The sequence below is a fragment of the Myotis yumanensis genome, unplaced genomic scaffold (genome assembly GCF_028538775.1).
Source record: "Myotis yumanensis isolate MYYU_CA2020_CCGP unplaced genomic scaffold, mMyoYum1.0.hap1 SCAF_13, whole genome shotgun sequence".
NCBI classification, from domain to species: Eukaryota; Metazoa; Chordata; class Mammalia; order Chiroptera; family Vespertilionidae; genus Myotis; species Myotis yumanensis.
The window spans coordinates 1926978-1954851 of record NW_027223764.1 but is presented as its reverse complement, the minus strand read 5'-3'; the positions used below and the strand labels follow the sequence as shown (position 1 = coordinate 1954851).

General features: G+C 56.1%; 1 protein-coding gene across 3 annotated transcripts in view; it reads left to right on the top strand.

Moving 5' to 3' along the window:
• The window catches only part of CTBP2 (C-terminal binding protein 2), a 104082-nt gene that overhangs the window by 5309 nt on the left and 70899 nt on the right, over positions 1 to 27874 (top strand). The window contains exon 1 of one of the 3 annotated variants that reach the window (XM_070432076.1): positions 23444 to 23535. The exons of the other annotated variants lie outside the window; for them this stretch is intronic. The gene's annotated coding sequence lies outside the window, so the exon portion shown is untranslated. Of the gene's footprint in view, positions 1 to 23443; positions 23536 to 27874 lie in introns of those variants that run through there. 3 annotated transcript variants of the gene reach the window in all.

Below are 27874 nucleotides of genomic sequence, written 5' to 3'. Positions count from 1 at the left end.
GTGTGGCTCTAATGGCACTTGCCAATTAACGTTTGGGTAAGATCTGGAGTTTGCTTTCAGGTTTCATTACAAATGTTTCAAGCCCAGATGATGGCTGCACTTGGCGTTCAGGACTGAACCCAGGGAAGAGAAGGGCTTTGCACATCCTGCAGAAAGAGGGATTCACAGATGAATGAGGGTGCACAATGCGGGGAGAGCCGGCCATTGTTTGTGGGGAATGTTGACCATGGGAGCCCAGGGCCAGTTTCGCCTTCACTGACCGCTGGGGACAGAAACTTCAGGAGCTCAGCCGATGGGAACCGGCGGCAGCTGCTGCCTGCATGGGGCGGCCAGGCTGCTGCCTGCAGAGCCTTTCTTGGAAGGTGGTCTCTGGGCGGCCAGGGAGCTGGGTGCTGCTCTTCTGAGGAAGGGTTCTCAAAGCACAGGAGGGTCCTTCAAGGAAAGTGTAAAAAAGCAAACTCTTCCCCCTTGAAATGCAATTTTAAGAAATCATATTCAACACTTCCCAGAAATGGTGGCACCTGAAGTCACAGGAAGCGGCCGTGTTTATTTTTATTACTCCTCATGTTAAAGTTCATTAGTCTGTTTATAGTGTTGGGGAAAGTGCAGCGAAAAGGAGGGTTTGCTGGATTTTTGTGTTCTTTTGCCGCTGTGGCCTTTTCTGAAAAATGCTCATGTATGGCAGCTGCCTCCTCGTTCACAGAGCACGCTGAGTCCACGCGTCCACGTGGGAGCTGAGGCTGCAGAGTGGAGCTCTCTGTGGCCAAAGCGACAGGCCCTCCTGCTCCCTCTGTTTCTGGCCCCTCCCCTAACGAGTCAGTGCGGACACTAACCACTGTGGGGCCCATGCCATGCCGCTCTGGCTTCAGCCAGGTCCCCTTGGTCAGAACTTGGGGGGCCCGCCGACCTTTCCCTCGGCATCCAGCCCAGCCGCTTCCTGGTGAATCCTTACACATGGCCTGGCTTACCTGTTTCACATGGAACAGATGGCTGCCTGTTGGTTTAATACGCACAGCATGTTGATAAGCAGGTGTGTTCTTGTTCACGGGACAGGCGATGCTTTGGGCTGTGGAGAGCTGTGATTTACGCCTTTTCTAGACAGTAACAGCCCTCGCTTCCCGAGGGTCCGGGGGGCTTGGAGCACGTGGATCCCACGTCGCTCCTGGTGCCTGAACCTGGCCGGCAGCCTCACCTTTGGGTTGTTTCCTAGGAATGTAAACTAGGTCAGGGACACGGTGGGACGGGGGCGTGCTTTCATCACTGTGGCTCTTAAAATCTCTCCCACTTGTAAACGTAGAAAACCCACCTTTCCTTATGACGTCGCTTTGACTCCCTTCAGAAGTGCTCTTCTGAGCAGAAATGTGCTTTTTGCATTCAAGTAAACCTCTGACACTGTTAACTGGCTTGAGGGTTGATGGGAAATAAGGGCAACATCCCTGTGTCGCACCCCGGCCCAGGTGGTGGCAGGAACTGGGAGGGGCCTTTTGAAGGGTGTGTAATGTAGATGGTGTGCGGGGCTGGCGCGGGCCTGGGGGGAGGGGGGTGTCAGCGCCCTGCTCCACAGCCAGGGAGAGGCACTGGCTCACACAGACCTCATGCGTCATGGATCCCAGGAAGTTTCTTTGGAAGCAACTGTAGACCGAGATCATAGAGGTCCACTCCTCTGGCCTAATGGGACCTGCCCCCAGTGTGGCATTTAAAAGCCTCCCTAGTGTGGAGGCCAGCAGAGTGTGGCCTGCCCCAAGCCGCCTGGACGGTTAGTATTGAGCCTGCCCGGTGAGGTGGGGTGGGGTGGGAGGGTGGGGTGGGGTGGGAAGGGTGTGGGGAGGAGGGAGGGCAGCAGGGGGAGTTCCTTGGCTTTGAGGGTTGAGAGGCCAGGGAAGGGTTTGTGCACCTCCTGCCGAGTGAACTCTGGCTGCTACTTGATTCTTTGCTGATGGATGTGTTTAGTGCTGTTGGTCTCGAGTGCAAACAGTCCCAGTTTATCTTCTGCTTATTCAGGCCCAGGTGGGTCTAGGGAAGGGGTGGGGGTCCCCACAGCCCTTTTAGGTGGTGCAGAGCCAGGGATGTTGCAGCTCCCGGGCCTCCCGCCTGGAATGCAGCCAGTACCAGCGAGGGGGCGGGCCCTGCAGAGCTGCGGGAACCCACCAGGACTGGCTGAGGGCACTGAACGTACAGGCGGGGGTGGAGCGGCCTCGCCTGGTCACCCGGGCTGGTTTTGCTGGGAGGGACAGCTGGCACTGGAGCTGCCAGGCCAGATGGGCTGCGTGGGCTCCTAGCACTGACTGAGCCTGGCTGACCACTGGGTCAGGGTTGGGGCCAAGCTTTCCAAACACTGGACACCCCGAGGGTCCCCGCACTGGGGGCACCTACCAATGAAGTGCGGTGGTGGTGAGGGGGACGCTGTGTTTCTTTCCAGCAGGGGTGACATTTTAAAGTTTTTCCTGTCCCTTCTCCAGAAGTCTGTACCTCTGGCCCATGATGCTCACCTGCTCTTCAGGGGCTAGATGGAGCAGGAGGCCCAGTGTGGAAGCCAAGCAGGAATGACACTTTCTGCCCCATCCTTGGTGTCCGGAGCAGATGCCGCTTCTCAGCGCTCTGGGTTTGCGCTAGACTCGCTCCTGGAGGGCAAGCTTAGTTAGGAGCCCGTTTTCTATAGGGTCTCAGTGAGCGCAGCTAATGGCCTAGAGTAACATCTCAGAGTGGTTTTGATCTTAGAAGCATTTCACAGTTGTTAATCTTCACCACACTCCTGCAGGCCATGGGGACCTGGGGACCCTCTGTGTCCATCCAGGCCCAAGCCTGAGCAACCGCCAGTCTCCACTGCAGGAAGGATGGGACTGGGCCCGGGAGCCGCTGGAACACCGGACCCCCTCCACCTGCTCCCAACGCGTGGGGACCGCCTTCCCCTCCACAAGCTGGCGCCCCGCCCCCACACCTAGTCCTGACTCCCTCAGGAAGCGCCCCTCCCCTTGCGCGCCCCTTTTCATTTGTAAATCGGAGCTGCTTCCCGCCTCTGGGAAGTCACCCAGGGTGGCCTGTGTCCACTTCCTCCTCCTTCCCTCCCTCAGGACAGTTCCCGCTGCACGCCCTCGGGCTCTCCTGCACCCCTCCCAGTCCCTGGAGCCCTGATGGGACCAGAACTGGGTACTGCGCTGCACCGTGCCTGAGCCACCCCCAGCGATCCCAAAGCCGGGAGGCCTTGTCCCTGTCGTGTTCCCACACCGCCCTTTCCTGGTGAACATAGAGGTTCATTGATTGGCTGCGGGATGGTGGTCAAGAGGCAACAAACAGGAAAGGGCCGATGGCTATGACTTGGGCAACCGGTCCCTTTCGGGTGTCAAGGCCGCAGTGTGTTCGGATCGTCCTAGAAATGGGGTAGTAGTTGCGGGCACTGTGAGGGCATCCGGGACAGGACCCCACGGCATCGCCTCTGCAGCGATGTGAGGCGAGATTGCCCACCGGTGAGTGGTGGAGCCAGAACGACCCGGGGCATTCCCGTTTTCCACCCTCCTCTGGCGGAAGGACTCCTGTGTGTCGCCAGGTCATTGAACTCGTTCTCTGTGTTAGGATCACACTTGGTGAGCGTTCACGTGCTGGGACCTTGGCACTCCCCTTGGACACTTGGTGTCTGTTGCCCTGGACTCCACAAGGGGGTGACCTGTCCATGGCGCCCGTGGCCCCCACAGCGGCAGAGCTGGGAGTGAGCCCGGCGGTTGGCAGTGAGGTTCCGGCAGGGTTTCTGGTGGAGGAGCCCTGGCCTGGGAACCTCCCTCTGGTCACCCAGAGAGCAGAGGGGGGAGTTTTCCATGGCCCCAGAGCCTGCATGTTGTCCCTGGGCTCACAGTTCTCTTTCTCAAGCCCGAGTCGCTTTCCAGATCACATGGGCTCACGAAGCCTGTTTTCATTCCGTCTTTGAGGAAGGCTCTTGGTTAGGATCTCACCATCTACTGCTAAGGAGGGATTCCCGGATGGTTTCCTGGGCCAGGCCTGTTTTAGATTCACGAGACTTTTCTGGTTAATGAAGCCTGAGTGGGTGGCTCAGTAGACGGGCCTGGCTGGGTGCACAGGGGTGGGGTGGGGTGGGGGGGCTCTCTGTCCCTCTGGATCGCAGACTTTCCAGGCGAAGAGTGGACACCTGGAAGGACCTGGAGGGCCAGTCACGTGCTGCTGCTCCAGCCACATTCTTCTATTTATTTATCCTCCACCCTCCCCGAGGTGGACAGGGGTGCACTTTTATGGAGGAAGAAACGGGGGTCAGGGAGGTGAAGTAACTGAGGGAGCCGAAGGTTCCCTAGTCCCACCTCCATTGGCTCCATCTTCTTGGTAATTAACTGAGTCATCCTGTGGCTGTGGACTGGCAGCTGGATGCATTGGGAATGGCTTTGCCACACTAGGCAAGTAAGACCCCTCTGTCCTCCCAGCCCTTTCTCCCTTGCCCTCTTCAGCTGTCTCTGATGCCGAGCCCCCGCGCCCCCCCGCCCCCTCGCCCAGCTCCCTGGATTTTGTGGATAGCTTTCACAGAGCTTAGGGATTTTATGTTAACATTCGATTCAGTGGCCAGGTGTCTTGTTATCAGTAGATAGACTGCAATTCCCAAGTCTGTGGTCTGGATTCACAAACTCATGAGCTCGGTCGGGTCTTCTCCAAGCAGGCTCCTCCTTCCTGTGTGAGCCCCTCTCTGGGGTGGGGCTGCCGGTAGATGGGATGCTCCCCTCCCTCCCTCTCAGGCTGCTTCTCACTTTCCACCCTTCTCATCACGTCACTTACGCCTTACAACCTGAGCTGGTTCCTGTGCAACATGGCGGGGTTTGGGGGCGGAAACAGGGAAGCCGGTGAGGGCTCCACCGGGTGGGGGTGGCTGTGTGCACCACTCACACACACTCACACACAAACCGGCCAGAAACTCACCTCAGCCAGTACCTCTCCCTGGCTGTGCCCTGCTTAGGCCTTGGCCTTGGGAAGGAATTTGAATGAGTGCTCCTGAACAAAAGGAACAGCCTTCTTTTCAAAGGGGCTGTCGGAAGTGAAAGGGAAGGGCACTGAGTTGGGTGTGTCCTGGAACCTGGAGCCAGGCCCTGCTGGGCTGATTAACTCCCAAAAGGGGCCCAGGCAGGTGATGCCAGTGGAGCTCTCCTGCTGACCTTGGCTCCCTTCAAGGTGACGTCCCCACCAGGTGGAGATTTCCTGAAAAACAGGCTTGCCTTTAACGAGGAGATTACCTTCCTGCCCCGCAGTGCGCCTCTTCCTCTCACGGACACGTGTGTGCTTGCAAACACAGGGGTGCTTGGGAATCCTTAAGCCTTGGCTGGTATCCCAAGGCCGTTGCGGGGTGCGGGGGGGAGACAGTGTATATGCCGCCTGGGCCTGTGGGTGCCGCCTGCTCTGCTGCCGGGGGGGGGGGGGGCGGGGCGGGGCGGGGGGCATCTAGGCCAGCGAGTTGTGTTCACCCACGTGCTGGCCCAGCTCCAGCTTGGTGATGATGATGTTCTCTGAAGCCCCTGCAGCTGCCCGAGGGTCTCCATGGGGTGGGGAAGGTTGTGCAGTGGCGGGGTCAGCAGCAGCCCGGGGCCAGCTCCCTCCGCGGCCGCTCACAGGTTCTGCCCGACGGGAAGGGAGGAGCGGCCCTCTGGGGCCCGCGTGTCTGAAAGTGGATGTGGCCGGGCCTGGTGGCTCTGACGTCACTTGCAGTGTTGTCGCCCTTGGCTGGCGGGCCACAGCGTGCAGGTTCTTTGTGGGAGCCAGGGTGTGGGTGGTCTTACATGTGCCTAGGTCTGTGGTGTGGGCGGTGGGGACCCCTGGCTCTGCAGGAGACCCCTGAGCTTGGCGTTCACGCCTCCAGCAGGACCCACACTGGTCCCACGGGAGCCGTTCCCGAGCCCCTGCTTTCCGGGCCCCTGTGGGGCTCCAGCGTTCTCCCTGCTCCTGAGGGTTGTTTTCCACACACACCATCCTTCTCATTTCTCAGCTAAGCCCGGGATTAAGAATGTGGCTTCAGCTGACAAAAACCAGGAGACTTCAGCATTGAAGTTGGCATTCTGTCTGTGTTGCTGGCTTCCTGAGGATTTAAGGAGGACTTTGAACTGTGGGTAGGTTTTTCCTCCCTAATCTGGCCAGATGTGCTCCAAGTGCAGTGGACAGAGGAAGCAGCTACAAGTGCCTGCGTTCTCTGTGGTCCTGGCGAGCTTGCCTTATTGGGTCCCTGTGTCCCGGGGCGGGAAGGGGCGAGGTTGTGACTGGAGTTGGGGCTGTGCTCCTGCTGCATGCCTCGGCCAGGCCTGAGCTTAGCCCCTCGGAGCTCACAAAACCACTTGAAACACACACTGCAACGTAGCCCTGGCTCTTTAAACTGTTTCTCTGCAAAGGAAAGTAAGAGGGTCCCCCCCTAATTCCTTCATCTTCTCAATAGCAGGGGGCAGGTGGGGTCTTAGAGAGAGTGACGGGAGAGGGGGTTCCTTGTCATTTGTGGGAAGAAGGCTGGCCAGGCAGGGGCCACTTTGGGGCCACGCCTGTCACTTCTGTAGCCGGCAGTTTTGCAGCCTGGTGACTACTTAGCGTGTCTGGCCTCTCCCTCAGACCCTAAAGCTTTGCTAGGGCCGCAGCCGCCCAGCAGCCCTCTGACCAGGGAGAGGGCCCACGGACATCTCTCTGTGCCCACAGGGCTGAGATGGCCCTGCCCTCAGTGTGCGCCACAGTAAGGAACACCCGGCGGGCCAGCAGGGAGGTGGCCGAGCTGGGACAGCCTGCTGGCAGGTGGGGTAAAGAAGGGATGGGCAGAGACACTTGGCTGCATTCGGGATTTCCCGAGTCCTCGCAGAGGACTTCATTTCTGAGTATAAGATGAGGTAGGAGTAGGCGGTTGTAGGATCCAACGAGGTAATAATGTTTGGAAAGCACTTAGAATAGGCCTGACCCATCACAGATGTTTGTTACATTTTTAAAATACAAACTAAATAAACAAGTAACTCAGTCGCTCTCGCCTGGAGGCGCTGTGTGACCAGTGGGGCGTCACCTGCGTGTGCGCAGTGGAGGGTCCTGGCACCGACAGGGGGCAGGCCTGGGCCCGCCAGCAGGGTTGGTTTCATCCTTTACCGAGAGGACAGATGAATCGCATGGAGCCAGTTGAAGGGCGCAGGGGGCACAGGGAGTAGGGTCGGGTGGGAGCTGGGGAATCCGCAGGGAAGGGGCAGGCCTGGCCCCCCTCTGCCCCTGCATTCCTGGGGCCACAGTGATGAATTGAACCCACTCAGGAGGTGGTTTTTAGACTGTGGAATGTTATTCCGTATTAGGTCACTTGAGAAATGCCTAGTAAAATATTTACTTTCTATTTCAGACCTGCTTTCCCTTCCCAGAGAAGAAGGAAAAGTAAGCAGCTCCGTGCCTCCGCCTTTGTCCTGGGACGGGCCCAGCCCGCCTGCCTCTCCAGGCCCCCCCCCCACACACACACCGGGCTCTGCTGGGGGGGCGTGTAGCACCCTGTTCACAGAGCAGATGAAGTGCAGGTGGCCTTGAGGTGCCACCTTGCCGGTCCATGGGCAGCAGAACAGTCAGTGAGTCCGGGTGCTGTGGGCACTGGCCTGGCTTGGTGGGTTTGTCTTCCTGGTACATGGTGGGCACTCGGGCCACAGCAGTCTAGGGACTGGCCCGGGTCCCACTGGCCGACTTGTGTGTGGGTGTTCGCGAGTGTTCCTGACCCGCCCTGGAGGTGGGTGGCACTGGGTCTCCTCCGGGGCATTCATTCAGTCGCGGGGACCGACTGCAGGGCCAGGGCCAGCCGGCGTCCACAGGTCAGCGCAGTCTGGGTGAGGATGTGAACCCCTGGGCGCTGTTACTGCTGCGCTGCCTGTTGGGCTCCAGGTGCGGCAGTGGCTCCTGCGAGTGGAACGGGGAGGTGGGGCTGGGGGGCGAGTTTGGGAAGATGCCCTTCCAAGGTCCGTGGAAGAGACCGGTTGTCCCTTCAGGACGAGCTGGTCATTTCATGGACCAGCGGTTTCTCTGGGCTGAATTCATGCCATTAAAGGAATCGTACTTAGAAAGTCAGATGATCCTTGAAAATGCCTTTGGGAGGCAGCTGGTGCTGGAGTCCAGGCACACTGGGGTCGGGGCAGGTTGTCCTAGCTCCACCGCTGATGTGCGGGGGTGGGAGATTCGAGGTAAGTAAGCAGTGGCTGCTGGGAAATGTTCAGGCGGTCCTATTTGTTACCAGGATCTCTAGTGTCACTGCAGAGTGGCTGGCCACAGCAGCGCTCTGGGTGTTGGGTAATTGACACCAAGTCCCCTGCTCTCCTCTGCCCCGTTGGAGCCGCCAGTCTCCCCAGCCCGGCCCGGGAGTCTGCGCGAGTTTAGTCGTTCAGTGTGAGAGGCTGGCTGTGGGCACGGCGCTTTTCACATGAGTGACTCCTGCAGTCCCTAGGGGGGAGCCCAGGTGGTTTGAGAGTGGCCTCTGGAGCAGGGGGATCCCCAGGGGACCCCTGGCCGGGAGACAGTCTCCTGGGGCTCCACCCGGTATCCCCTCAGAGAAGCTGCAGGCGGGACCGGAGCATCTGTGTTTTTAACAAACTCCTGTGGTTCTGGGTGCAGCAGCCCCAAACCTGCCAGCAGCACGCAGACTCTTCCCTCCAAAACAAACCGCTCCCAACACACCACACACTTGGGCCTGTGGTTTGAACATTTGGTGCAAGGAATGATTGAAAGATTTTATGTAACTTTCACCACCCACCCAACCCAGATCTGAACAACTGGGTTAAAGTGGAGATAGGGATTTCTGCCCAACCTAGTCTCTCTCTTTCTCTCTTGGTTTAAGAGGGATTCTCCACGCAGTTGAACAGCACATTCCATTTCCTGCGGGTCCGTTAAATTTGGCGTTGGGGCCATATTCTGACGCACTTGGCACGAGAGGAGGCGGGTGGGGTGTCGCCGGGGACTGCCAAGTAGAAAGGGCATCTTTACAAAGTCAGTGTCAGTAAAAATGGGCTGCCCCCGAAGCGCACTTGGAAAGTCTGTAGACACAAGTCCAGGCGGATGCGGTGGGGTCAAGGTCCCACTGAGCCTGAACTTGGGGCCAGCACCAGGCACGCCCACCTCCAGGAGCTCCGGTGCCGACAGCAGCCCTGCGTCGCTGCGCCAGACTCAGATTTGGGGAGACACCTTCGACTCAGAAACGGAAGGAAACGCATTTTATAGCAAATCCTTTTTCTCTTGGCTGGTGGGTTAATGAGGAGACTTCAGCGAGGCCGACAGCTTCCGTTTCCGTGTCCATGGCAGCTTACTGTGTTCTGTCGGCAGAAACCCTTCGGGGCACACGTGCTCATTTTGTTTTTAGTAGCAACCCTGACATGAGCCGGGGAGGCAGTGTGGTCACCGCCCACTTTGGAGTCGACAGACCAGCCTCAGCAGCCGCGGGATGCGCTCACAGGTGATAGATGATGGACCAGGGTCGGAACTGGTCCTCCAAACTGCGTTCACACCCCCAGTTCTAGGGGTGAGGGTGTGTGCATAGATTTGAAGGCAGGGACGGGGCAGGGAAGTCCATCCAGTTGGGAGCCTGGAGCTTCCTCGGGAGTCACTCCTGCTCCTTGAAGGTGAACTTGAAAAGACGAGCGTGATGTCCTCAGAGGAGAATGATTTAAGGGGCCTCCATCTGCCCTTGATGTCTTGGGCTACAGAATTTGCCCAAGTAGTTGGGGTAACTACTTTGGGGGGGCTTTGGGTGTACTCCTTGAGGGAAATGGCAGCCATTCCCGTAACAACACCTGGCAGAGCAGCGCAGGGCTGGGTGTGCAGGACCATGCGTCAGGCGGCCCCCACGCCTTTGGGGCCCTGGCAGTTTCCTTCGGGGCTGCTTTGGGACTTGGGGTAGAAATAAGTGACTTTATGATTCATGGGTTTATGCAGACTCGGATACCTTTCTACTTCCAGGTAGACCTCCTAATAGAGATTAAATGCCAAGTGAAACGGGACGCCTGGCGGAGATAGCCCCATGAGCAGTGTCGCAGTGCTAGGCAGTGCGGTTATGTGTGTCCTTCCCAGTTAAGCAGGTGCGCATTCCTGGAAAAAACACCTTTAAGAGATTTGGGGAAGCTCTAGTTTAGTAGATCAAATAAAAACGGTGTGTAATACTTTATGTATGGGGTTTTAAATTTTTACATTATGGTAAGGTGATTCAGTTTGGATTGATTTGTGGAAATTTGTGCAGTGACATTGAGATGGATTTGCTTCTTCTGAAAATTGCTCCTTTAAGGAGAATATGCTTCTCCAGCAAATAGAGCTACTCCTGCGTGCCAGGTGCCAGGGCTCCGAGCAAGAGCCAGGAGTGTTTATGCTGAAGCTCCGAGAAGCACTGAATGTACACGAGCTGGGCGGGGGCCAGGGGCTCAGGTGTACGGGCGGAGGGTGGGTTCCCAGGCTGAGGGGCGGGGAGGGTGGCCCACTGAAGACTTGACGTTTGTTGCTCTCCTGTGATTGGAGAAGTACTGTGTGTTGTGTGAGACGTAACATCCATCCCCATCCTGATTAGCTGAAGGCCTGGGCAAGGGACCCCCACCTCCTTGTACTCTGTCCTCATGGCAGGGTGGTGGGTGTTGTTTGCACCCACCTCAGGGTATCTGTGTGGGCAGTTGACTTGTGCATGGCAAACCCATAACTCGCCTTGAGCGAATTCTCAAATGCAGGCATTGTTGGGAATGTTACACAATGTTTCATTGGTGTAAAGTGAATGAGGTGTGGGGCAGTGGGAGGGCTGGGTCTGCAGAAGCCGATAGAGGGCTGGAGGGCCACAGGGTGGCCCTGAGTTCAGATTTACCGCCAGCAGGTGCGGCATTTTAGGTCTGTGGCCATGGTTCCTGGGCGAGTGAACCAGCCGAGGGCTCTGCGGGTGAGGGTGGAGCACCTGCAGAGGAGGGCTGGGGCCCAGTGACAGTAGGTGCCCAGCTGGCTGCGGGGCCAAGAGGGAGACGTCGAGGGCTGCTCAGGGACTGGGGTGCATGGTGGGTCCATCACCATTTCCCTCAGTGTAACTTAGGCCGCAGCTTGAGTTCTGTCCCGGGCGCCTGGGCATGGTCCTGCCATGTCCTTCCGACCCAGCTGATAGGGCGAAGGTATGTTGTCAGTATCACTTTTCTCTCTGCCTCTCTGTCGGTCATCTACAGGGGCACAGGGTGGTGGTCCTCTCTAGCAGAAGGGATGGGGGTGGGAGAGGCTCTGCCCTTCGCCCTGGGTGAACGGCCACCCAGGCGCCTTCCCCTTCAGCACCGGTACCTGGGTTCTGCATGGAGGCACCCCTGGGGTCTCAGCGCCACCCGACAGGGACCTGTTAGGCTGGGTGTGGCCTCTAGGGGGAGCTCAGAGGGGCTGCTGGCGCCGCCCATGCACCCACATCCCAGACTGGCCCAGGATGACGGTGGCAGCCCCAGCCAGGGTAGACCCAGCCGCATGGCGAAGGGCCGGCGGGAACCTGCCCTGTCCTCGCCTGTAACACATGGATTTGGCGTTAGGCTGACGGGCGTGTGGGCGGCTGAAGTGATGGATGGACCCCAAGGTGAGATCAATTAAGGCACATACTTGAGGGGAGTCTCAACTTTCCATTTCCTGGCTCAGCTGCTGGAGGTCTAGTCTCTTTCCCGGCACCGTTGTTCGGGGCACAGCGGGTTTCAGGGAGACGGCGGCCTGTGTGTAAAGGCGGTGACGGCTGTGCTAAGGGGACTGAGGCCATCCCCCGGGAGAGCTGGCGGGCAGGGCCACTGCAGGTGTCACCACCTTCAGATGACAAGGCCCCCTGGCCACAGTGTGGTCATAGTTTACTGCACAGGGAGATTCACTTGTTTTCCTTCTTTTAAAACTTGATTATGTCAATAGAATTGACAGTGCAGTTTCCTTTTAGTGTGCACTTCTGCAGGCCTTGACAGGCAGTATGTGAACACCACGTGGTCACAGAACAGGCCCGCCAGCCAGGAGAGTCTCGTCCCCGCCCTCATCAAATCGGTCCTCTGAGCGGGAAGGCTGGCCTCGGAGCTGCGGGAGGTGGGCAGAGGTTGGTGAGGCCGGAGGGTGCAAAGCCTGGAGGACTGGGAGCTTTCCTGTGGGGACGCCACCTGGTCGGTGTCCCTCCCTGAGCTCCAGTCCTGCGTGTCCTGGGTGTCAGGTAGGATCGCGGCTTCTCTCGGGAGGAGCTATTTAAGGAGAAGATGCTGGACACCAGTGTCTCCTGTTGCACTGTGAACAAAGCCACAATCATCTCACTTTCTCATAGGTTTTAATAGTTTCTTATTTCTATTCAGTTGGGGGAAATGAGTCTCGGAATTTTTTTAAATTTTACCTGGGGTCGCTGTGTTTATTAATTTTCTGGTTGTTGCTGGAAATGCCTCCCCAGTGCTGGTTAACCCCCCGCCCCCAGGGCCCCAGCACCGAGGGCAGGTGACTACCTTCATTGCGCTCTGGGTACGTCTCATGTGTGCATTCGAGGTGTTAGGACACCTTCACGCCTGAGCTCAGACTAAACGTGCCCTCGGTCTCTGCCCTGAACCTTGTGTCTCAGCATCCTTGGCCCCGGGGAGGCCCTCTGAGCTGCCCAGCAGCCGGGGCAGTGAAGACATGGTCACATGCTCACCAGAGTTGGGCCCAGGAGCTGAAAGGTTGGCACCCGAGCACGTCCAGAAGGCTGTCGGAGCCGGTGGGCAGGGTGTTTGCACCAGCGTCCTGGACCCTGAACAGAGGTGGGAGCCTGCTCTCCAGCAGTTCTTCCTGGTGGGAAGACCCAGGCCCTCCGTGCCTAACAGCAGCTCCCTCTGTGGTCCCCACCAGGGAAAAGTTGCCCAAAGGCTGCGCTTCATTTAAACATAAGGGAGACACGTGTGTTGTGTCGGAAGGGCGGCAAACAAGCATACTCAGTAGTGCCACCCTCAGCTGTGCAGGCAGCCCCGCGTCGCTGGGGTCCTGCCCTCGTCTTGGGCCCCGTGCCTGGCTCCACAGGGTCGCTTCAAGGTGGATCTTAAGTCCTCGTGGACTTGAAGGGGAGTGGGCAAGCAGCTTGCTACCCTGGCCCAGCCCCGCTGGCCGAGGCTTGGACACGTCCTTGAGGTGTGCAAATGGTCAGGTGGCATTTCAGAGGGTGCCTGTTGGAAAGATCTGCTGGGCGAGGCCTGGGTTTGGGCTGGATGTTTCTTGAATGAGCTTACCTTCAAGAATATTAGAAATACCTAAGTTTGGTGGATAAATAGTAATAATAACACAGCTGCTTTTATTGAGCACCGGGCACGTGCCAGCAGGATTTGGTGTGTCCATGAGGTAACAGTGAATGCGCTCTCACGGCCAGCTCGGGGCAGCTCTAAGGTGCAGGGACACAGCTCTTTGGTGACAGGTGCTGCACGCCAGCCTCAGTGGGGCTTGAGTCAGAAGCCCGCATCTGCACCGTAACCAAGCGGGCCTGTCTGTGGGCGCGCTCAGAACCCAGGTCTTGAGGTGAAGCCTCAAGGCTCCGGAGCTGATGGGCATCTCAAGGGGCTGGGCCTTTCTGGAAACATGCCTTTCTGTGCAGGTGTGTGTGGCGGTTGGCATGGCTGGCTAATTTTTAGCCTTTTGCTGGAGAAGTTTCCCCTCTGGTGCCGTGGTTCTCCTTCCCTGATCGTAAACTGATTACAGCAGCTCGTTCAAGTCCCCCATGTTTGATTGTCCTCCAGCTCCGCCTGCCTCTTGTTTAAACTTATTTTTAGCTCAGTCCTTGAAACCTCCGAGTGAGTCTGTCCGTCCCTGGTGTTTCTGAGCTGCCCAAGGTCGTTTTCATCAGCCCCGTCCAGGGTGCATGGTGAGACGGGTTAGCCTGGTGGGCAGGGCCTGGTCGGGGAGGCCTGGGTTTGGGCTGGACCTTCCAATGAATGAGCTTCACCAGCAGCCCCTGGATGTGGAGGCTCCATCCACACGGGCGGGGTGGGAGGGAGGTGACCCCGCCTCACGCAGGTGGAGGAAGTGGGAGAGCCTGTGCATAGGGTGTCTGCCCCGGCTTTGCCGGTGGTTCCAGGTGGCTCGCTGCAGATGAGTTGGTGCTGTGCCCCCAGGCTCTGTTTGTGACTCCCCGGTCTGGTTTTGTAAGTCAGTGAGAGCCGTGTGGCTGGTTTGGAGGGTGCAGGGATGTCCTGGTCTGGTCCCCTTGGCCTCAACCTCGTATCCGATGTCAGCCCCCTGAAGTCAGCAGCCCGAGCGGACTCCCGGATGTTTTCCGAGTCTTACCATGAGAAGAATAAAAGCCTTTGGTGCTTGATCTGATTTGTTTGCTGGAAGATTAGTACAAAAGCAGGAAGGAAAAAGAGTGTTGGAGGTGATTGCTAGGCTGGCGGAAGGTTATTCATGGAGCTTTGCTGACAGTCCTTGTTTAAAGGAATTCCCTGTGAGATTTATGAAGCCTTTCCAATTTATTGTCTTTTCAAGTGTAAGGTAAGCAAATAAATAGGTTATTCTCTTTTATTATAAACCCAGCCGGTGTGAGATGAAAATAAGAGGAAGCAGGGCCCGCTTTGCAGCCCGGTGAGTGTCTGGAATTTGGAAAGCATCTTGGAAAGGCTTTGTTTTGTTTCTGGCTTGAGCACATTGTGCGTTTCAAAGATAAAACTTGACCCTTGATATAGTGTGCTGTTCCCGCCCCATCCTTGAGGAGAACCGGCTGCTGCCGGGACAGCTGGACCCTGAGGGCCGCCCACCATGGTCCACAGGGACCCACAGGCCTCGGCACACCAGGATGGCGGGTCCCCAAGACCCTGCTCTGGGTTTGGTCATGGCTGCTTTGCCCAGAAGCCAAACCATTTGTGGGCCCGTGGCGTAGCCCTTGGTAAAAACAGCCGTGTCCAGTAGGGGGATGAGGGCATGTGCTGGGGGGGCGGGAGCGTGCGGAGAGAGGTCAGTGGGGGGCAAAGACATATGTAATACTTTTGCAATGAAGAATTTAAATTAAAAAAAATAATAAAACATCAATAACAAATTAAAGAAAACAGCCCTTTCTGATCAGATGGTGACCTTGTCCTCCCAGCCCCTCTTCCTGTCCCCTTGATGTCCAGTCCCTTCGTCCCTTTTTCTTTTGAAGCCCTTCTCTGAGATCGTCGGTGCCGCCGGTGTCTTGGTGGGTTGTGATGGGGCGGCTGAGGTCAATAAAAAAAGCACAGGAACACGAGACCTTGTAACAAGTCAACAGCTTGTGTCCTGTAGAGACAGCAGTGCTGAGATTTGGAGGGAGAGCTGGGTGGTCGGCCCCCTGCCAGCCAGGCCCCCCACACCCTCATTTGAAATTGCTCCTGGCTCTTTCACAGCCATGGCAGCGCCACCAGGAAGACACCCTGTCACGGGGGGGAGACGGTGTAGGTCTCTCCCGAGATGTCAGTGGCCTGGAAAAGAGGTTCTGGGGGGACTGATGGTCAGTGTTGAGGATCGTGTTCTGTAACAGACGGTGGGTCCGAGGTCATGGGCGCCTGGCATGCGCTAGGTGCACACAGAGGTTCCGTGAATGCGTTCTCTGCTGCGGTGGTTTCAGGAGTGAAGGGTCTGAGGTGCCCAGGGCAGCATTCCTGCAACCATGGGGCTGTCCTTGCCCTTCTCCCCAGTGTCTGCTAGGGAGTGGCCTTCTGTCACCTCCAGCCATGCGGGGGCAGGCGAGCAGCACCGAGCAGCCCAAGCTATGCCGGCCCTGGGATGGGGGCCTGAACACGCCTGACCAGGTCCTGCCTGCCAGGAGGACCACACAGGCAGACAGCGTGGTGGCCAGGAAGCCAGGCAGGGAGGGGCGTAGTGGTCCCAGACTGGGAACAGGTCCCATCGATACACACTGACACCAGGGAAGGCCTCTTCAGGGGAGTTGGGGTGTGGGCTGCAGTGGGGCGGAGCCATCTTGGCTCCCAGGTGGTTCTAATGAGCAGAACCACTGCCCAACCCCGAGGCCTCAGCTGTTCCTTTCTGCCCCTGGCCCGGCAGGTCCTAACTTCCTGCCCCACAGGCTGGGTCGGGGCAAGGGTAGGGAGAGGCTTCCTGGGAGGCCCAGCTCCTCTCTGTGCCTGGGGACAGGCACGCCTCTCCTGCAGGGCCCCTCCCGGAGAAGTGCTGCTCCCCGGGGGGTGCTGCGGGCAGGACTCCAGGGGGACCAGGCTTCCCACCGCCAGGTGAGGGTCTTTGGGGCTTGTCAGTAGCTCTGTGAGGCTTTCCTGGAGCAAAAGTGGAATCCGTCTAGCGGGACAGGTGCCTGTGGGGCTGAGGGTGGGGCAGATTGAAGGTGGGAGAGCTGGCCGCCGGGGTCCAGCCACCTCGGCCCTCCCCAAACCAGGAAAGCGGCTTCTCTGCGAAGGAACTCTGGAGCCACGGAGCCTTCTGCCTCGGTCAGTGTGCAGCTGGCAGGGGAGAGCAGCTGTCGCCTAGGAAACCAGAGCTGGCTCGGGCCTGCCAGCCTGTTGGGGCTCCATGCCTGGGTGGGGGTGTGCAACCCCCAAAACTGGCATGAGTCAAGGGAGATGGGGTGGGGAAGGTCCTGTGTGCATTTTTACAGGGAGAGAAGCCAGCTTCTGCGAGTGTCTCTTAGGTGTCGGGTGGGAGGCGGGCAAGTTCTGTGAATAGGACAGGAGAAAGGGAAGCAGGGGTGTGGGGGTGCGGTGGGTGCTGAAAAGGGAGTGGAGGAAACCCTGGGCCTTTCCAGGAATCTTGCTTGTGGGTCAATGGGCTTTTGTGGAGGCTCGGGGGGAGGGGCGGCCAGGGCTGTGGGTGCCCCTGGTAAGAGGAAGTGAGCACGTGGGAACCGTGTGGCCCTGGACCAGGGAAGACGCCGCTAGCTGGCCCCGCGGTGGTGCCCCGCGGCCTCAGTTGCTGTGTAATTACGAATGGGGAGGAGTTTGAGACTCTAAAACCACAAACGAGATCCTGGGTGACTGGGTGTTGGGATGACCCCACAGACAGTGTGTGTGTGTGTGTGTGTGTGTGTGTGGCGGGGCGGGGGGGGGTGGGGCAGGGTCTAACCAACAGGCTGGCTGAGCGGCCTCAGCTGCTGCTGCGGGAAGGGAGGGGGTTGTGCCAACTCAGAGGCCGGGTTGGGAGGGAACGAGGGAGAGAACGAGGTTCAGGCTGGAGGTCTGTTGGCGAGTTCCTCCCTTGAACACCTGGAGAGGGCGCCGGGGTGCGGGTGCTTTGCCCTCATTCACCTGCAGGTTCTCCTTGCTCTCCGGTGGCGGGTGGCAGTTTCCAGCCGAGTCCGTTTGGGTCTTTCTTCTCCCTGGGAACCTGGTGGTCCTCTCATGGAGGAGCCTCCGGCAGTGAGGGACCAGCGGGATCCTGAGCCCAGCAGATCCCCCACCCCTGCCTGGGGTTACCTGGTCAGCCCTGAGCTCAGAGCTAGAACCATGCCGTAACTCCCCCCCCGCCTGCCCTCCAACGGGTGAAGGGGGTTGGGTGGCAGGAAGCAGAGGGTCCATCCGATGAAGCTCAGTCTCATTCCGCCGAATCCCCCTGCCCACGGCCTCTGCTGAGGGGGCTCCACTGGGTGCATTGACTTGGACTCGGTTGGGGTTTCTGCTTTTGCTGCTGTGGACTCTGGTGTGGGGCTGAGCTCCGGCTCCCCACCCGTGATGTGGGAGGGATAGCAAGTCCCTGACGAGCGGCCGTGGGAATGGAAACAGGTAATGGGTTTAAGAGTTTGGTCATTGGGGGCTCCAGGACGTGGCTTTTGAAAGCTTGTGTTTGTCCCTTCTGACCTGTAGTCTTTGTTTCTTGCTTAATATACAGGTGAAGTCTTGAAGGCCTGTATAGTCTTGTTTCTGGAACCAAACTCTATTGTATTTCCCATGGGAAAAACATCTCCAGCCTGGGGGCCACAGCCAGGAAGTGAGGGGGTGTCTGCAGGCCCTCCAGGCAGTTCCTCCTGTGCGGCTCCGCACCTGCTGGCTCAGGAGAGCACCTTAAAGCGGAGGCGCTTCCTCCTGCCCGGAGCTCGCAGTCTGGAGGGATGGGTGCGCTTGTGTCGTAAGGAAGTTCTGAGGCTTTGGGGGCTGAGTAACTGAATTGGTTCATTTTGGTTCATTCGATTCCAACGGCCAGCCCAGTCCTTATAATGACTTAAAGTTTACAGCTGTGTTCAGATGACAGCTGCCAACCACCACCTGTGTTCAGAGGGAGCGATGGCTCAGACCCCGTGGAAGAGACGGTTCTGCCTGCATTTCTCTAGGGCAGTGGTTCTCAACCTTCTTAATGCCGCGACCCTTTAATACAGCTCCTCATGTCGTGGTGACCCCCAATTTCATTGTTACAAATTGAACATAATTAAAGCATAGTGATTCATCACAAAAACAGTATGTAATTATAGATGTGTTTTCCGATGGTCTTAGGCGACCCCTGTGAAAGGGTCGTTCGACCCCCAAAGGGGTCGCGACCCACAGGTTGAGAACCGCTGCTCTAGGGTGTCCATGGATTTCTCTGTCTCCTGGGCCTTGCACACTTGAGCGTGACAAAGTGGGAGTGGTCATGGCTGAGGTCTAACTTGGGTACCACTTGCAGAGCATTGATGGGATGGGACACAGAGTGGAGGACGGGTGGGCAGGTGAGCAGGTCTGGAGGAGTCTGGGCCACTGGGGCTTGAATCCCACCCCAGCCCCAGATGCCTCCCAGCAGGCTGCACTTGACGCTTTATCCATTCTGAGATGACACAGAGGCAGGAGGCTGCCCTGGGCAAGAATTGGACCAGGGATTTGTGTGTCATGTTTTGTGGGTGCTGACCCACATACTCTACACATATTTGCATACACCAGACACCTGGGATCAGAGTCGGGGGGCAGTTTGAGCAAGATTCAGGGTTCCAGGGCTCCCCTCCTTGCTGTTCATCACAGTCCAGGAGCTTTATCTGGGAGAAGGCTCAAGGCCAAGTTCAGATCCAGGGACTACTGAACCCTTAGAACTAAGTCATTCATTCTGATTTTTCTCTCTGTGATGCCTGTCCCTTGCTGAAAAAGAGTTTGTTTTCTGGGGCTGTCACTCAAAATACCGTTTTGCACCATACCATTAAACTTGTCAGTGTTTGCTGATTTGTGTTTATTGAAACTAAATCCATTAGGGTGATGTGAAAATAGCGCCCCACTGTTTACCAAACCCAATTCTTGTTTTTGATATTTTAGTGCATCATCTGTTCTCACTTGAATGTTGTGGAATTTGTTGGTAAAGTGTTATGCAGATGAAAATCCATATTTCATTGAAGTTTTTTTTTATTCAAATGAGTGTAAAGAATATGATAGTCTTGGTGCCTGACTTGCCATCTGAAGCAGAACCTGTATGAATGGCATTGGAGCGAGGCTCCGTCTTTGAGAGACTTTGGATGGGCCGGGACCTTGACCCAGATCCGGGTGCTGAGTCAGTTGCCCGGAAACCCCCCCTCTCCAAACACTGCCCCTCACCAGCTGGGTGGCCCCTGGCAAGTCCCCCAGCCCCAGGCTGCAGTTCCCTATCTATGACATGACGACTTCTGTTGCTGTTGAAAACTTCAACAAAAGCACCATTATTTCACTGGTTTTCATCATTCTAACATCTCTGGGATAGAGTTGTGTCATAAACTTGGTAGCATGCCATCTGACAGTGTTTATTTTTCTTTGTCTCTTAGTGGCTTGTACAGTAATTCTGGGCCCGAGCTTTCACGGTATTTTAGGCTTGATGGACATGGAAGCGTTTTTTGCAAACTTGAAAGTTTTCAAGTTGGATGTTCCCCAGGACAAGGACAGTTGCTCAGCTTTCTAGTTGACCAGGGAAAGTCCGGTGGTGACCACACCTCCACTTCGGTGCCACGGCTGTGAGGCAGCGAGAGTTTAATCCATGTGTTTCTAGTTGTTGGCATCGGAGCTCAGGTTTGGTTCAGTGGTCAGATGACCTTGGATTCTTAGGTTCAAGAGAGACCCGGGCGCCTCTACTGCTTCCAAACAAAATGAGCTGCTGGGGTCACTTCAGGCGGAGAAGTGTGACTTTATGGGACAACAGCATTTAACGCCGGCCTGGAAGTCGCGTGGTATTCAGTGGAGGGTGTGCCGTGCACCTGGGCTCATCTGTTTGCTCTTCCGGGAGCTGTGGTGGCCAGAAGGCTCCACTGCCCTGAAGATGCTTGGAGAGGGAGGCTCGGGAACAGGCCGGTGTAGATGCGACTGCCTGGGTTTTGTTCCCACAGTGACCCTTTCCCGTGCAGGGACCTCCCGTGCTCCCAGCCTGCATTCACGCAAACCTGACCAAGGCCCGGGCTACCTCGAGCTCCCAGATCTGTTCACGGAAAGAGTGAGCCCACCTTGGGTGTCAGTGGCGCTTTAGCTCGTGGTGGGGAAGTGACACCTGCCCGGCGGGTGTTTCTCTGGTCCTTGTTCCAGAGACGGGGTTCTGGATTGACCTGCGCAGAAGGTTCCCCTAATGGGCCTGATTCTACAGTGAGCACACACCCAGCCCCAGATTCTGACACCCAACGCTGTTCTCTGTCCATCTCTGTGTCTATCAGTCTGTCTCCTTGGCAACGGTTCTCTGCTGGATTGTAGGCCTCCCTCTGCTCCACTCCATCCCTTCAGCAAGTTATCTCATTACCTGAAGGTGACTTGTCTGTGGTTCGTTCCTTTTGTTTTTGGTCGAGGGTTCGGGGCAGGTATCCCAGAGGTGTAGTTGGGAACATGAGGTAAAATAAATGCATAGATCCTGAGCATACTGATTGACTTGTGTACCCCAAGTCCCTATCAAGACATCGAACAGCCCTGGCCCGAGTGGGATGATTGGGTGTCATCTAGGCACCGAAAAGGTCACCAGCTCGATTCCCGATTCCCGGTCAGGGCACGTGCCCAGGTTCCAGGTTCCATCCTAGTAGGAGGCGTGCCAGGCAGCCGGTCGATGGTCCGCCCTCACATCGAGGTTTCTCTCTCTGCCTTCCTCTTTCTAACATCAATTACAACATTTTTTAAAAATTATTTTTAGCCGAAACCGGTTTGGCTCAGTGGATAGAGCGTCGGCCTGAGGACTGAAAGGTCCCAGGTTCGATTCCGGTCAAGGGCATGTACCTGGGTTGCGGGCACATCCCCAGTGGGAGATGTGCAGGAGGCAGCTGATCGATGGTTCTCTCTCATCGATGTTTCTAACTCTCTATCTCTCTCCCTTCCTCTCTGTAAAAAATCAATAAAATATATTTTTTTTAAAAAATTATTTTTAAAAGATTTGGAACATACTCCCACTCCAGAAAGTCCCCTCATGGCCCCTTTCCAGGCAGCACCCACTCCTACCACATGATCACTTTAGACAACCACGTTTTTACCCCAGCACAATGACTTGTGCCTGTTTCAGAATGTAGTATATAAAGTACATACATGCACACATACGCTACACATACAGGCTTATGTGTATGTGCAGTATTACATAGATATATATCACACCACCCATACCTTTCTGCAGAAGCTTTTTGGTTTTTATTAAATTCAACGTGCTTTTGTGGGTTTGAATGTTGTAGCCAGGACCAGTTGCCTGTTCTTCCTTTTCACTCGATGCGTCATATTCCACAGGGAACCTGGTTACCCCAGTGGTTCCTCACCTGTGGACGGACACAGGCTGTGTCTAGCCCCTGGCTTTTCTGAATAAAGCTACTGTGGCCCATTCTTGTACATGTCTTTTTATGGACATGTGTTTTCAGTTCTCTTGGATAAATTCCTAGACGTGGAATTGCTGAGTTGTAGAATTAGGTGTATGTTTAGTTTTATAAAGCAGCTATAAAATGTTACACCACTGCCCATCGTGAAAACCGAGCTGTTCTTTAAACCATTCAGCAGAAGGTTGGCTTTCTGCTTGAGAGGCGGAGGGCGGGTGAGCGGTTCCTGCACCCACAGGGACATGCTTGGGGGAGTGTGCCCCGTTTGCCCTGCTGGGGGCGGCACCGCTCTGGAGAAAGCAGCCGTGGCCTCCTGTAGACGGGCCTGCTTCTCCGCCTTCCTGGACATCCAGCAGGAGGACTGGTTTTTCCTGGCCGTGCCTCGCCCTCGCCCTCCCCACTGCCTCTCCCCAATGGCGGGAGGATCGCAGTCTTTGCCTCCTGGTTCGTTTCCCATCTGTGCCTGCCTTTCTGTGTTCATGGCGAACAGAAGGTGGGTTTGGACTCACCTGATCATGGAGTAGTCACACGTGCATTTCTAGTTTGTTTCAGTGCGAGGGTGCCGGCTCAGCATGTGTTGTAGGTGGCTGGCTTCCTGCAAGTCAGCCGCCCAGTGGGCTGGGCAGCCAGGATACGCTGGCCTCGCTGCTCCTCCGAGTCCCATAGGCCAGTGCTTGGGGGGGGTGTTTAATAGGGCTACTAATGTGGATTCTATTTTATCCCGCCTCTTTCGGGAAAGTCATCTGAGGACTCAACACAGTAGGGCTCTGTAAGGGGCGAGATTGGGGAAGGGCTAGAGGTGATCAAGAATGCAAGTACAGCAGCTGCAAACATCAGGCGAGTTGGCTGTGAACAGAGACGCTCTAAATGGAACAGCTCTCTGAGCTGCAGAGACAGTGTGTCCTGAGTTGCTCACCAAGAGGAGTGATTCACTGGGAAGCTGTGTCCTGGGATAGAGAGGTCTCTGGCCATTGAGGGCTGGTGACAAATGTCAGGCTGGGTTCCTGCAGCTGCTGCTGTGCCCTGTCCCCCAGGAAAAGCCAGGACAGACCCTGCGAGGTCGCTGCCTTCTTCGGTCGGCGCTGCTGTTTCCCAGGTGACGTGGGTGTCCGGCCTAGGGCTCAGCGGTCAGGGGCGTTTGCAGCCCCCGTGGGCACTTGGTGTGTGCGTGCTTGCTACCCACGCCGAACGGACCTGCAGCCATTGGGGCTGGCTTTTGTGGAGCACTTGCTCTTGCCTGGGGCTGGGGAGCAGGAGTAATGTTCCAGTGGGGATGCTGCTCATGTTTGCTTTTTACAAAAATGATGCTCGTATCCAGTTACTAAAATCATGGAGACGGAGCATACTGTTCTCCGGGGTTTCCTAAGCCGTTGGTGTTGACAAGGCTGCATTCCTCACGTTGAAAGGAAGAGGAAGACCGGAATATAAGGCTTATCTGTATTTAAGTGTTTCAGAAGGAAGATGGATCTGCTCTGTGTTTAAATATAGCACGTGTTTGCTACCGAGTTGTTGGAGAATAAGCAATGGAGTATGTAGGTCATCGACTTGGGAGAATGAGTTCTGAGTCCTTCTTGCATTTGAATAACACAGTCTCACAGTTGGGCCGCGATGCTCCGCAGAATTGGGTTACACAGAGTTCAGCAGGATGTCTGGGAGGCGAACAGGGAGTCACAGGGGATACCTTCGCCCCTTAAGGCATTAGGGGTGTGACTTGGTGCGGGGCCCTGCTGGTCGCAGCCAGCCCGCCGCAGTGGCACTCACCCGTCTCGGGTGTGTGGAGAGAGGGGCTGGGTGCCGCGCCTCCACGCAGATCCGCCGGGGAAGGGGCGAGGGCTGTACTCAATCAGGATAAATGCCAGCGGCGTATTTTAATGCGCTGGATGCAGACGCACTGTGCGGAGTTGCGTGTTTAAAGGGAACTGCCACCCCCTTTGAAGGTATGTGACATTTACGAGATCTGCAGCAGGAGATAGCTTGACAGCTTCGAATTATGTTTGAAAGAGTTTTTCTTTAAAGAAAGAAAACGATTACTTCTACTTTAAATGTCATTGCAGAGACATAAACATGTTTAATCAAGTTAGATATTTAATTCATGTAGAATGTAATTTTCATTCCCAGGGGAGAGCCCTGGTTATTTCTTTGGCAGCCTGGAAGCTGGGCAGTGTTGGTGATTTGGATGCGGTTCGGCTTTCTGAGGAAGCGGCTACTTACGGGTTTAGAGAATCTGGGGGGAGAGCATTATGATTGAAGTGTGTTGTCGCCTGGACACATTTTGGGAGGGGGAGGCCCATCGTGATTGTCACTGGAGACATCAGGATAAGCTCCTGTCGAGTGAATTGAGGAGTGTGACCCTGAGGACAATAAAGGCAGAAACGGCACAGATGCTTCTGCAATTTCCTTCTTTTGGCTTCTTTGACTCAGCGGCGAGTTACGGAGAGGGCTGGGGTGACGTGCCAACAGCTCTCCGGGAAAGGGAGGCCGCAGGGGCTCTGGGAGGACAGACGCAGAGCCAGGACAGAGCTTTGGGTGGATACAGTGTGACTGTTGATACAAATGCTGATGTGGGGTTCGAGGGCACCGGCAAGGTCCCCAGGCAGCTGGACAGGCAGCACTGTCACTGTGGGTCGCCTGACTCTGGTGGTCTGCCAAGACACTCCAGAATCTTCTCTGAGGGAGCTGGTTGTTGGAAGGTGGCCAGCCCAGCGGAGAGCCGTGTGCGTCAGCCCGGGCCGGTCTTGGCCTGCTCAGCCTGCTGCCTGTGGTTTCGATTTAGCCAGGCTGGGTCAGGGAGCCCTGGAGTTCGCTGCCAGGGTGCCCACTCGCCCAGCGAAGGCCAGCCCCGGGCCTGGTGTTCTGTGCCCCAGGGCTGCTGGGAGGGAAGGCGCCCTATCTGGGATGTGACCCTGGGAGTTTCGGGCCTGGCAGCTGGGAGGAGAAACCACTCAGTTGTGCCTGTTCCCAGGAAAGAACTTACGCAGCCGGCGTCTTTGCCAAGTGCGGCGAAGGTCAGGGTTCAGGAGCTGGGAACTCTGCCTGTGGCCGGGAGGGATGGGCTCCAGGCCGCTCTGAGTCAGCAGGGCCCTAAGCGCTAGTCCACGAAGAAGGAGTCGTCCTGTTTATGGGTCAGCACTAGCCAAACAAACCAACCCCCAAAGGGTTGAGCCTACCTGTTACTTTGTAGCTAAATTTGTTACTTTGAAGCAATTGAAGAATCTGTGGTTGTGAGGGAAGGGATATACCCTTTACCTGGTCTCCCAGGGTAACAATTTGCAAAAGGATAGCAATATGACCAGGAAATGGACTGATTCAACCCACACATACTCGGATTCCAGTGTTACATGTATTCACTTGGTATTTACTTCTGTGCAATTGTATCGTGGGGGGAGCAGGGGGCTCCCTAAGCACCCCTGTGGTCAAGAAGCACAGGAGTCCCGGCCCCCGGGGGCCCCTGGTGTCTGTTTGCGGCCACACCCACGTCAGGTGGCCGAGACACATGGTTGTTTAGAGGGCTGGCCTCCTTCCAAGACCCAGCTTGTTCAGAGAAAGTTCCAGAGTTGGCGTCCCAGTCCCTAACCCTGACAACCACTAATCTGTTTCCCGTCTTTGTTAAGACTGTTACATAAATGGAATGAGGTGGTGTGTAGCCTGTCGGGAGGGCATTTTTTCACTCAGGACAAGTCCCTGTGAGATGCACTCCAGTTGCTGCCCGTGTCACTACTTGGTTCCTTCTTACTGATGAAGAGGAGTCCATCCTTAGTTTTGGACTCAATTTTATACCAGAATCCGGCAATGAGAAAACCCACTCTGAAGGCCTGAGAGTTGCAAAACAGCCCTTCCTTGCTGATGTCAGGGGTTGGGCATCTCTGGCCTCCACTCAGCATGGCCCATGGCTCAGCAAGCGTCCGTGGGGTGGTTTCGAAGGAGTCGGGGTGCCGTGTTGGCTCAGCTGGTTAGGAAACCGGCCGAGAGCCTCCTTCACTCCTGAGCTGTGTTGGTCTGGGTTGTGTGGTGCCCATGGACTGAAATATGTGGAGAAGCAGAACTTGGGAGGAAGGGTTCCCCAGTGTCCCCGCTTTATTAGCAGGAGAGAGAGTTATTCAACCGTTTTCTTTTTATTTGGCTTCTTAGATGTTTCTTCTTTCATGTAAATACTAGTGGCCCAGTGCACGAAATTTGTGCACATTAAAAGGGGATTAATTAGAGGAAATATTTTAATATTGCTATTTGCCCTTTCTCCAGGGGTGGGCAAACTTTTTGACTCGAGAGCCACAATGGGTTCTTAAACTGGACCGGAGGGCCGGAACAAAAGCATGGATGGAGTGTTTGTGTGAACTAATATAAATTCAAAGTAAACATCATTACATAAAAGGGTATGGTCTTTTTTTTTTTTTTTTTTTTTTTTTTTTTAGTTTTATTCATTTCAAACGGGCTGGATCCAGCCCGCTAGCCGTAGTTTACCCACGGCTGCCTTTCTCTATAATAGAAGTGTCAGAGATGAAAGAAAATTAGTAAAACGTATATGAAAATCTTCCTCCTGTCAGAGTCGGGCACGCTGTGGGACCCAGAGTCAAATCCCTGCCCACCCGCGTGCACCTCGAAATCGCATGAGACCCAGACCCAGCCGGCCCCACCCCCATCAAGCCCCGCTGGGCTGGGGACACAGCCTGAGGTCCCCTGTCAAGCCCCGCCGGGCTGGGGGCACAGCCTCAGGTCCCCCACCCTGGCCCAGCACCACGCAGCCTCAAGTCCCTACTGATCGCTTGTTACGGGAACCCCGCCTCCGCTGTGGGCGCAGCCATCTTGTGACGGTGTGATGGTCAATTTGCATATTACTGCTTTATTATAGGCTTGACCACACCTCTCATTTCTCCCTAGGGGTAGGGTGGGGTCAGGGACAGAATCTGCTCTGTCATCAGTGGGGTTTGTGTTACCGATACTGTCAGCACATAGGTTTTGTGTCACTGCCGAGCTAACCCTGTGCCCCTGATCAAATGGGGTGTCGATGGGGTGCCTGGCAGAAAGGCACTTAGAGAACACCTCTGCCTCCTCCATGCCCTCGTCTCCAGCAGGGAGAGCACCTGGGCAGGGCACTCTTCCCAGACACCCTGTTGGTTGATGGGGCTGTGTTCTCAGCATCCTCCTCTCCTTCCACCCCTTCTGGAAGGTTCTGGACCATTTCACAGAGGCGTGCATGCCTCGCTGGTGGTTTTCTTGTTTAGTTACCATTTGGAACCCGGAAAGGCCGTTGCTGAGACACCGACAGTGTCTGGCTTGTGATGGGAGTTGACACCTATCCATTGTGGGGCCTGCATGTGCGCGGGGCCCAGCAGTCAGGCTGTCCTTCGAGCCGGACTGATGTTAAGGGGGCCCCGGTCCCCTGGCGAGGACTCTTCTCACTCCTCTGATCTCTTCAGAGTTAACAAGGCGGCGCCATGGCTCGGCTGACTTTCCTGCAGACACGTGGGGACCCAGCCAGGCTTCTGGGAGCTGAGGGTCGGACTGCTCAGACCAGCTGCCCTCGCGCCACAGCCAGCTGGGCAGCCGGGGTGTGGGAACACAGCTTGAGTTCACAGAATGACGTTGTTGTGTGGGGGCTGCTGCTCATGGAGCCTCTATTCTTCTTTCTGTCAAAACTTGGCGTGTGTTGGCCTGATCAGCGGCACCCATTTACCGATTCCCTTCTGTGTTTACTTTTCCAGTCCTTTCCAAGGCTTCCTCCCCCCAACCTGGCATCCTCCTGTCTTGTTTATTTCTCCAGCAGCCTGCGGCCCCGTGGATGGCACCCAGCTCGGCCGCCCCTGCTCACCTCGCCCGTCCCAGCCCACTGGCTGTGCAGGGCACAGAGGTGGAAGGGCGGAGCCAGGGAACGCGGATGGATGGACTGCATCTGGGACAGCACAGAAAATAGTCTGTTTTGTTTTTTAAAAAGTGGCTGAGTGCCAAGACTTCCCTTAAAGTTTTCCATGCGCTGTCCTTATATTTTAAGACTAGAGTTCTAAAATCTTGGCTGTTGGGTCTTCTCGCGTTTTTAAAACATAAAGCCAGCTGAACATAATTAATATTACAGAATTTCCATAAACATTCTCTTTACAAAGACCGAGTATGCGCAGTTTCTTCCTGGTGGGCACTTTTCTTACTGAAGTTGAAACTGGGGAAAGTAGGAGGGGGGGATAGTGACGTGTGGATTTGACCCTCAGCTCTCGGTGCCAGGTGGGCTGTGTTGGGCCGTGGGAAGAATTAGCTTTCAGCATGGCTGTTTTTCCCCCTGAATGAAGG